The 10495-nt window shown below is 35.7% G+C and overlaps 1 protein-coding gene across 2 annotated transcripts in view; it reads left to right on the top strand.

Moving 5' to 3' along the window:
* Positions 1 to 10495, top strand: part of LOC141017767 (exostosin-1) — a 275169-nt gene that overhangs the window by 168758 nt on the left and 95916 nt on the right. The window lies entirely within an intron of this gene.

The following is a 10495-nucleotide window of genomic DNA, read 5'->3' as shown; positions in this document are numbered from 1 at the left end:
TGATTAGGAGTTGTGGGTACACTGGGGGATGGGGGGCCAGTGGAGGTTCTGAAGGATGGGGTTGATGTGTGATGTGTGTGATAAGATGAGCAGCAGAATTCTGGATGTATTAGTTTCTTGAGTGTTTTTGGATGATGATGATATGCAGTCTTTTTTCAGTAATTTCTCTCTTACTTCTTGTTGTTACCATTTTGCTGGATTGTAGAAGTTTTACCACTTATACATCTATGCCTACACTATTGATTTAACTTTATGTCATTAAAAAAAACCTTTGGCAGTGATGGAATGTAACTACAGTATGTACATTTACTCTTACTTTAAAGTACAACTTTGAGGTACTACTTTATTGGAGTTTTTCCATCTTCTGTTTCTTTATACTTGCTCTCCTCTACATTATGGAGGCACATATTGTACTTTTACTCCAGATTCATTTGATAACTTTAATACTAGTTACTTTAGAACCCTAATCCTAACCCAGATTGCATCATACGAGCCAAAGTAGTAATCAGCCCGGCCAGTAATCAGTCGACTCGTAGGATACAGTATAGATACTGTACACGTAAATGTATCTATAATTATACATGTACTTTAGATACTTAAGTACATTTATTGCCAGAAAAATACTTTTGATACTTAAGTATATTTGATATCAGGTACTTTAAGAGTTTTACTTAAATATTATTTATATGCGTGACTTTCACTTTTACCAAAGTAATGTTTAAAACAATATCTTTAATTTTAGTATGACTTTTAGGTCATGGATGTGTTTCCATTAAATTATGTGTCACTGTCCCTTGAAAATAATTCAAACAAATGTAATTAAATGAGTCACCCAAATGTATAAATATATCCAAACTCTATAATCACTAGTTATAGAGTAGCTAGTAATAGTAATGGGTAGATAGTAATGACCTTAGCATTCTTTTGCAGTTTTTGCTTAATAGTGCTTTTCATGTTTGTGACACAAATTATTTTAAGAAAGCAGAAGAATTTGAAAAAGAAGAAGAGTTTATCATTCACAGACTACACCTAGCCACACTGCTATTAGTGGTTTTAACACTTCACAAAAAACAAGAAGGGCAAGGCCAACTTCCTCTTTGGAGCTACATTGTGTTGTTGTAATGTTACAACAACTCTAGATGAGCATACTGCCACCTTTGTGTCTGCACACTACTGTTTATCCAGTTGCTTATGCATTAGAATTCTGCTGTTTCTTTTTTTGTTTGTTTTTTAGGTGGAGGGAGCATTGAGAGAGTTCAGCTCCAGAACATGACAACATGCAACAAGAGCAATTGTTAAGTATTATTCAAGTATCAAATACTGTCAAGCACAAGTCGTCATACCCACGGATAGTCCTGCTGACTAAATAAAACAGACAAGAGGAAAAAAAACAATCTTTAAAAAACAACCCCATCCAGTCTTTTATGACATTATTATTTATAGTAAGTTATTAATTATTAGACATTCTAAGACCTGCATTAAGTTTCATCATGTCATTAGTTTTGTCTCTGTGTGTTGGTAGATACTCCTCTATTATAAGTCCTATAATAAGTCCCTTTATTGTCAATAATCCTGGAACAAATTATCAATATTGCAATGTATCGCTTCCTCTTACAATATGCTTATCGATCCACTAGCACCAAATACAAATATTTTTGTTAAAACATGCGGTTGCTCTAAGAGGATTACCTTGACAATTTGTCCTACCAGAGCCACGACCTCATAACTCCTTGTGATGTGAACTTCTGTGAATTTCATTTCCACATTGAAAATAGTTTAATTATCCATATATCCTTCCTTTAAATATTTAAACTCTAGAACTGTTCTGCTTCCTGGCAGTTTTGCTTTTTTTTTTTATTTGTCAATTGGAATGATGACACACATGGACGTGGACAAGTGGCAGTCAGAGTGTGTGATAAAGAGAGGGATATTTTGTATTCTAGACAGATATTGTGATGTATGTTTAGATGATTGTCTTGCAATTTATTGATCATTGCAGAATAGCTGTGGTGCGATACTACAGCATCATTATCGTGGGAAATTGTATTGTGAATCGTATTGTGAGTTACTTTGTCACTCATATCATAGATTATCCTAAATTTGAACAAAATGTGTTGTCCCCCTTAAAAATTTAGAGATGTCGTGTCTCCAAGTCATAAATACTTTTGGATATTATGTCATAAAGTGTGAGGAAGCAGTGTTCAGCTTATATCCATCTTTACACAAGTTCTTCTGCTAATGGCCGGGCTGTATGGCATTAACACCACATTTATCACGTTGATTTATACCCTCCAGCTTTAGTAATTTTCTTTTCACTCTAAATTGTAAATATGGAAATATATTTCCATTGTTCATCTAAATATATTTCAAAAAGTTGTTTTTTAAAAAAAAAACATTTAGTTTACAGCTGCTGGGTCTCTGTGTTGCCACTGACATGTGGCAAACAGTCTGTTTCTTCTGATAAGAAGGAATATGAGTCAACCAAAGTTGTTTATCTTTGACTTTTTGGCTTTGCTGCCTCATGCTTTCGTGAGAAGACAAGTTCATGTAATAGCTATGTTATCAGGGGCTATGTGACTTGGCATCTTACTAGGTCCATTCTTCATCCTTCAACACTCACAAGAGACTGTTGAGTGGCACAGGCCCGGTTCTAGACTGCCTTGATTGGGGGGCAGTAAGAAATGTTGATGGTCACCAAATGCTACTATGTTGAATGCCATAGGGATGACGTTTTTTAGTATGCCTACCAGCCTGTGATACCAACCCAAAAGTAAGCATTGCCAGTTAGCCGTGATTTCACTGATAATGCTCTATTAAAATTTTTTTTTTTAGATTGATGAATTAAACAAAGTCTGTGGCCAATAAATTCTTGATTTCAGTCTACTAATAAATCATTACAAGCATAATATGAAGACAATGTCACCAGACAGGCCCTTCAGCTCAATGCAGATTTATTAACATTAGACACACACCTTATACACAAACATTTGATGAACGTCATTACCCGCTATATCATATTCGGCCATGGTGGCACAATGTAAAACTTATATTTATGTTAATTTAACACACACATCCTTAGAACATAACAGGACACAACCACAACACTCAGAACATGTACAAAAAGTAATAAAACGACACATATCTGAACAATAACAGCCTCATGAGTGTCTGACATTACACTCCCATGAGTCATTGCGCCACCTAGCCCTCACTGTCCGTAACTGGTACTCCTCCAGTCACTACAATATTTTCTATTTAAATGTGAAGCTACAATGTTATTGGCATTGTAAATTTTAAATTTTAAATCACTAACGTGTGTTGTTTCATCCTGTCGACGGGGGTGGGGGAGGCTCGCGGGCCAACAGGACTAACAGCGGGCCAGCAAGGGCTGAAAGTGGAAACCCGCTTCACAACCGATACCTAGCCTGCCCTTGTGAGGCTTCCCATGCGGCGGAGCGGGACAGACACAAACTCTGCAGCAGCTGCCGATGGGACTATGCTACTACTAGCAGTTGCTAGCAGGCATGCTAACAACTAACAAGCCTGTGGCTAAAACTATCTGGAGTGCCCGTGGTATCTAATGTGATGCTAACCAAGAGAAGCTGCTACTGACTGTATGCACGGCGCAAGAGAGAGAGAGAGTATATATAATATATTTGAATATACTTTTCTTTTTTTTTTTTTTTTTGATTTTCGGAATGAAGCGGGATCGGTTTGGTGGTGGGGCAGTCGAAGCATTTGGGGGGCATTGCCCATTGGGTATAAACTTTTAAGCATATTTTAAGCTTTACTGAGTCCTCCAGGGTTTACAGCTGTGGAGCTGCTTGTGCTATCAGTACGTACCCTTTAAGGTCCTATTTTTAAGAAGATTTTAAGAAGATTCCCAACTCATCAAATAATAAGGCTGTTTGACAGCAATGTAAAGAGCTAACAATGTTCAAAACATAGCGTACACTTAAATGGATATATATTTTTTAGGTGGGACTTAAAATAGGTCTTGCTGCTGGTAGGGTTTGCAGCAGTAGAATGCTCTGCTTCCTGCTGGTGCTGCGTGCTGCTTCTTCCATTTTCTGCTACACCATACAATATACTACATAAATTTGATAACTTTACTCTGCAGATTCAGATTATTCAGTGTTGATATGCTGTTACTTGTGACGTGTTATCAATCAAATAGTGTTGTGGGCGGGACATTGAGTGAGACCACAGATTAATGACAATATACAGAGAAAGAATGCTACACCAGAGCTAAAGTACTGTTTTTTTTAGAATAAAAAAAAAAATTAAAAACACACAGATACCAATAATAGGAAAAATACCTCAACAATCAGCAAAGCCAGTGGTGTAAAACAAGTACTTGCCATGTTAGGTTCTGGAAAGTAGTGACGACATTCTTCGCTGTTTTATGGCATTTTATAGACTCAAAGCTGTGTAAAGTCAGCACAACAGTATAGCATAATGTCATCAGCATAAAGCCTTATGGAACACCTTGAGTCTTTGTGTATGTGTTGTCAGAGTAGTTGCAATTTTTTATTAAATTACTTATATTCCAAATGTAATAGTTCCCACTGACTTCACGACTACTACTACTACTACTATCTGTTTGCATTTATCATTATCTCGTACTGTAACTCTAACTTGTGGCCACAGTTGCTGCTGTTCAGCAAAAGTTACACAGGTCCCAGTAACAGAATACACACACACATCCCAGCTTTTTTCCATTAACTGATAATTTTTTATTGTTTCTTTTATACTTAAAATTGTAAGTAAAACAGCAGAAAATGTTTTGTTGGAATGCATATTTATTCTGAACAACTCACAGCCTGCCAAATTTATTAAAAATTCCACAATCAATTAAGTCTATGCATATGTTTTTGTGGTTGCCACACTTGACAGTTTTCTTTCTTATGTTGAAGAGCAAGAAGCATTTTTCTTTCATCCAAAATATAACTTCATAGTGGCCTCTTCAGCCTAGTGAAAAGCATCAAGTGAACGTTTGTCAAGCTGCTCCTGCTGCTCCAGCTGCTCCAGCTGCAAGTCCCCATGGCGGCTGCGGATAAGACTGGTCGAGGTAAAGAAAATAGTGGTGTTTGTATTTGCATTATCATATATAAGAAATAGAGATATGATGTTATATCACATTGAGTTACATGCATATGTTACTTTAACTTTAAAATCTTTTGTAAAACTAGTTGTTGAATAATTGTAAAAAAATAAAAACAAACAGTAGGAACAGGTCCTTACTCATGGATCATCGTGCCAGCTAAATAAAATAGACAAGAGAGAAAAAAAACTGCATTAAATCTGAACTCTTAATATCATAAATCACCAAAAAACTTTGTTTCTTGTATATACCAGTCAGCAGAGTAATACATTTCTTATGAACAAATTGCAGAACATTAAAGACATTGATCAGTTTTGTGCATACTCGTACGTGGTCATAATACACATTGATTTATGGTACATTAATTTGAGATCAGATAATGCCCTTTTTCACAACGGTCACTTAAACTTGTCATCGTAGGGAAAATTCAGGTGTAACTAACAATGTTAATAACAAATGCTTTCTTGTCCTGTATTATAGTAAACTGACTGATGCTACTGCATTTGACCAACAATTTGATTGTGAAACCATTTTTTATTTCTTATGCGAGTGTTTTTCCAGCCATTTTGTGTCAAAGTATGTCCCAGTAAAAGGCAAAATGATTCCACCGTACCGGAGATGGCTCCACTGATGAGCAATCCAATAAAACCTTCTCCAGGTTCAGCCATGAGAACGACCATGGACAACACAAGAAAGACCACAGTACACTTCATCCTAAAAAAAATAAAATAAAAAATGTAATAGTCAAATATAACAGTTGCTGTTTTTTGTGTTGGAGTAACTTAGACTATCTTAAATGAGGATGAAATTTGAATTCCCTTCTTACCTTTCACGGTCAGAAACAAAAGGCTGTTTTCAAACAAAGCACTGAGAGATTCACAGTTAATGTAAATATCTGTGTCTTGTGTTAGACTGATACACATCACCCATCTATATATGCAGGGCTGAAATGTGATGTCTCATTGCATCTGTGCCAACCACCAAAACAAGAGTCATCTCCATTCTCTTCTCAGTTCCTCCACTTCAAGTTTTCAGTCAAGCCATAGTGACTTAGTGATTTGACTTGAATATTAGAAAATAGTAGAAGTACAATATGGAACTTGTATCTGGTTTTGTGAGATAACATTCTTCACATCATCACTGTATACAGAAAAAAACATTTCATATGCTAATACCACCACAACTGTAGTACACAACTGGCACTTCCACTCTTATATGTGGTTATAAATAAAAAGGGAAGCTGTATGAGCTTTGCACACTGCCTTTACCCTAGTTTGAGTTTTTGGAACAGGTTGGTCAATTTGCTAAGGAGCTCCTGTGGAAGGAACTCAGTTGACAGCTGACTTAATTGTAAGGATTTGCTTCTTTTTTTCTGTTTTGTATCGTGATCCTGTTGGGAGGACAGTGGATCCAGCTCCAGTATGTAATAACATGCATAAAGAGCCATTAGTAATTACAAAACCAATTTCATCAAAAATGGCGACATTCATAAACCTACACTTGAAAATTATCAATATAATAATACAATAATATTTCCCCATGACTTCCAGTTGAAATAACCCATTTTGCATCGGCAGTAGCGACTTAATGTGAATTCTTAAATAAAACTCCTGGTTTAATACCAATAATGGATATTACTTGTTTTTTGTTTTTGTTTTGTTTTTAAATGAAATTGTTTAGGGGAGGTTGCAGGTTTTGTCCAACCCAACCCAAAACATTTGATCTCCTTATCAGTGTGGTTATTGGATAATGTGGCATTTGTTGTGTGATTTTGTGCCATTAGTCATTTATGTTAAATATGAACATCGTCCAAACTAAACAAACATTGTATGTGTGATGAAATTGAGCTAACAGTGAGTATAGGTCATTTCAATTGTATATTCCTTTTATGAACTATTCTCTTGGCAACCAGGACACCTTCACACAGCATTTTCTACCACTTTAGAGGGTTATTCTTAACTCTGGATTTATATTGCTCTCTTCTTTTTTTGGTTACTCATTATTTAACACAAGTGCAGTCATGTTATTCCTGCAGTATGCATTAGTGTTGGTATTGATACTACATTTTTAAAAAGTTTGATAGCAGCTTGCTGGCAGCTGTTGAGTTCTGTATGAAAGGTCAGTAGAACATTTCTTGTAAAACCGCTCCGTGTTCTTGTAACCGAGATTCTCTCCTTTTTCATCAGAATACAGAAGTACAATATGGTACTTGTATCTGGTGTTTGTGAGATAACATTCTTCACATCATTACTGTATATAGAAAAAAACACCTTGTCTGCTAACACTGCTACAACTGTGATACACAACTGTTGCACAACTACAACTGGCACTTCCACTCTTATCCCTGATTATAAATAAAAAGGGAAGCTGTATGAGCTGTGCACATGGCTTATACACTTGTTTGAGTTGTTGGCACAGTTCGATCAATTTGTTAAGGAGCTCCTGTGGCTGCTGGCTGCTAACATAGCTTCTTAGAACCAAATTACGCTGCAGTTCATCACCAAAATAAGGGGGGGCCTGAAACATGTTTGACTTTGGTAGCCTTAGTTTTACTTTTCCCCCATTTCTTTATGGATTTGCTTTTACTTAAACAAAACAACCAGAAAAGGCATGCATACTGAAAATAATATCGGGCCGAGAATGGATCCTTGGGGAACACAGCAACTAAGTTACAGAGGAACAGGAGTCAGCTCTTACATTAGAGATTCTGCTGGAGAGATACAAAAGATCTACCTCTGTTTCTTAATTTGGCAGGAGGACGCTGTATAATCTGTATCAAACGCAGCTCACAATTGATCAACACTGATATTCAACGGTCACTTTTGTGAGCTGTCAAAAGTAGGTCATTAGTACTCTTAATATGGGCTAAAATGTGAATGAAAACTGCTTAAAATTACATTATTTCTCATAAAAGAACTTCATTTTGTTAAAATGTTACATACTTTGCTTCTTGATAGTCTTAGCTGGAGTTATTCCAAGATTCAAGAAACTTTACTGTCTATCTCATAGTGACAGAAAATGAGTTCCCTAAATCAATAAAAGTACATGTGCAAAGCTACATTAAAAGAGTAGTGTCTATTTTGCCTTGTTTAAAATGCATATTGCAGTGGGAATAAAAGAGTTTTTGTAAGTTTTCATTTTGGCCAGAGGTACTCTGAAACAGCTCCCTGAAGGGAGTAGCTGAAACAAGTGGTGAAGGGGGTGTGAAGGGTCCTCAGTGATGCGTACTGCTTTTCTAAGAGTACCATTTATGTTTTAAAATAATGACTCCTCCTTTCAGTAGTTTAAATTAAATTATTTTGTAATTGTTAAAGTATTGCACTAATATTCCCCTTCGGTAATTAATTTTCAAATGATCACTGCCACCCATATCATATTATCCTGATGCTAGCCCGTGTTATTGTCTTTTGCATTGTGTACAGTATTCTTATACTGGATTACAACCTGGGGTATTTAAAAGAATTACTGCCCAAGATTATATTACTCGTTTCACAAAAATGAACTAGATATCATATTGCTATGTTTGAAGTATGATTTCAAACACAGAACACTGGATAATTAATTATAAAATAACAATAATTTGACATCTTTAGAAACGAACAATAGCAACCATACAGAGTCATTTGATGGTCTGTTATAATAAGTTAGAGTGTTTAATGGAAACATATGTTCATCTTTATAGTTCTCATTTTTACCTGTACTGTAGCATAGTTCATGGGTGTTTTTGGGTGTGGTGCAGGAGCAATTTTTATCAATTTTGTTGCTTATGTTATTTATTTTTGCTGGTGTCGATTTCGAGAGAAAAATCAGTGGTTCTACCTTGCCAAAGAAATTCAAAATTTGGGATGTCTTTATTTATAGTACCAATTGTTTTGTTTTTTTATGAAAAACCATATATAAATGTCTGCAAAGTCATAGCAGGGTACATTGTTGGTTTCTAAGTTCAAAATACAGAATTATTTTTCTGGTTATCTTTCTTAGGCTGTTATTGTGACAGCTTATGTTTCTCTTGGTTTGATTCTCCTATTCTTCATTTCTGTCAAAATAAAACAACAGAAAAAGTTTTTTTGCAATGCATATTTATTCTGAACAACTGACCATCCACCAAATTTGATCAAAATTCTGCAATGTATTAAGCCAAGACATTTGTATTGTCAAGAAGTGGTTGTCACATTTAATAGATACTTTTCTTTCTGAAGAAGCATCTTTTTTCATCCAAAACATAGTTTCAGTCAAATTGAATGAAGTCACGTTTTTCAAGCTGCTCCTGCTGCTGCTGCTGCTCCAGCTGCTCCTGCTGCAAGTCTCCATGGCGGCGGCGGTGGATAAGGCTGGTGGAGGTAAAGAAGATAGTGTAGTGATAGTGTTTGTATTTGTACTATCATATACACTATAATAAATACAGATAAGATGCTATATCACATTGAGTGTAACAGTTGTATATATGTTACTTTAACTTTAAAATCTTTTGTAAAACTAGTCGTTGAATAATGGTTGAAACAAAAAATATTAGGAACGGGTCCTTACCCATGGATCGCCTTCCCAGCTAAATTAAACAGAGGAAAACAACTGCATTAAATCTGAACTCTTAATATCATACATCAAAAAACCCCTTTGTTGTACATACCATTTAGCAGGGTAATACATTTAGTAATAATCATAAGTGGTCACTAATACACATTGATGTATTGTAATATGATTCATTCATTTGAGATCAGATAATGCCCTTTTTCAAAACAGTCACTTTAACGTGTCATCGTAGGGAAAATTCAGGTGTAACTAATTATATTAATAACAAATGCTCTGATGTGCTGTTGCTGAAAATACTTTCTTGTCCTGAGTAAACTGACTGTTCCTGCTGCATTTGATTGTGAACAACATTTATCAGTTACGTGAGCCATGTTTTTTTAAAGTATGTGCCAGTAAAAGGCCAAATGATTCCAGTGTACCATGGATGGCGCCTTTAATAAGCCATCCAAAAAAACCATCAGCAGGTTCGGCCATGAGAACGACCATGGACAACACAAGAAAGACCACAATGCACTTCATCCTAAAAAGAAAAAAAAGAAATGCAAATGTAGCAGTTGTTTTTTGTGTTGGAGTAACTTAAATATCCTAAATGAGGATGAAATTTGAATTTAATTCTTACCTTTCACGGTCAGAGACAAAAGGCTGTTTTCAAACAGAGCAGTGAGAGGTTTACAGTTAATGTAAATATCTGCGCCTACTGGTAGACTGATGCACATCACTCATCTATATATGCAGGACTGAAATGTGATGTCTCATTGCATCTGTTCCAACCACCAAAACAAGAGTCATCTCATCACTTCCTCATGTTTAACTTTGATGCCCAAGTGACTCAGCTTTTAGACTTGAGTTTAAGACAATAAT

This window comes from Pagrus major, chromosome 22 (genome assembly GCF_040436345.1).
Source record: "Pagrus major chromosome 22, Pma_NU_1.0".
Taxonomy (NCBI): domain Eukaryota; kingdom Metazoa; phylum Chordata; class Actinopteri; order Spariformes; family Sparidae; genus Pagrus; species Pagrus major.
The sequence above is the reverse complement of the archived record's forward strand: the minus strand, read 5'-3'. Positions and strand labels throughout refer to the sequence as shown.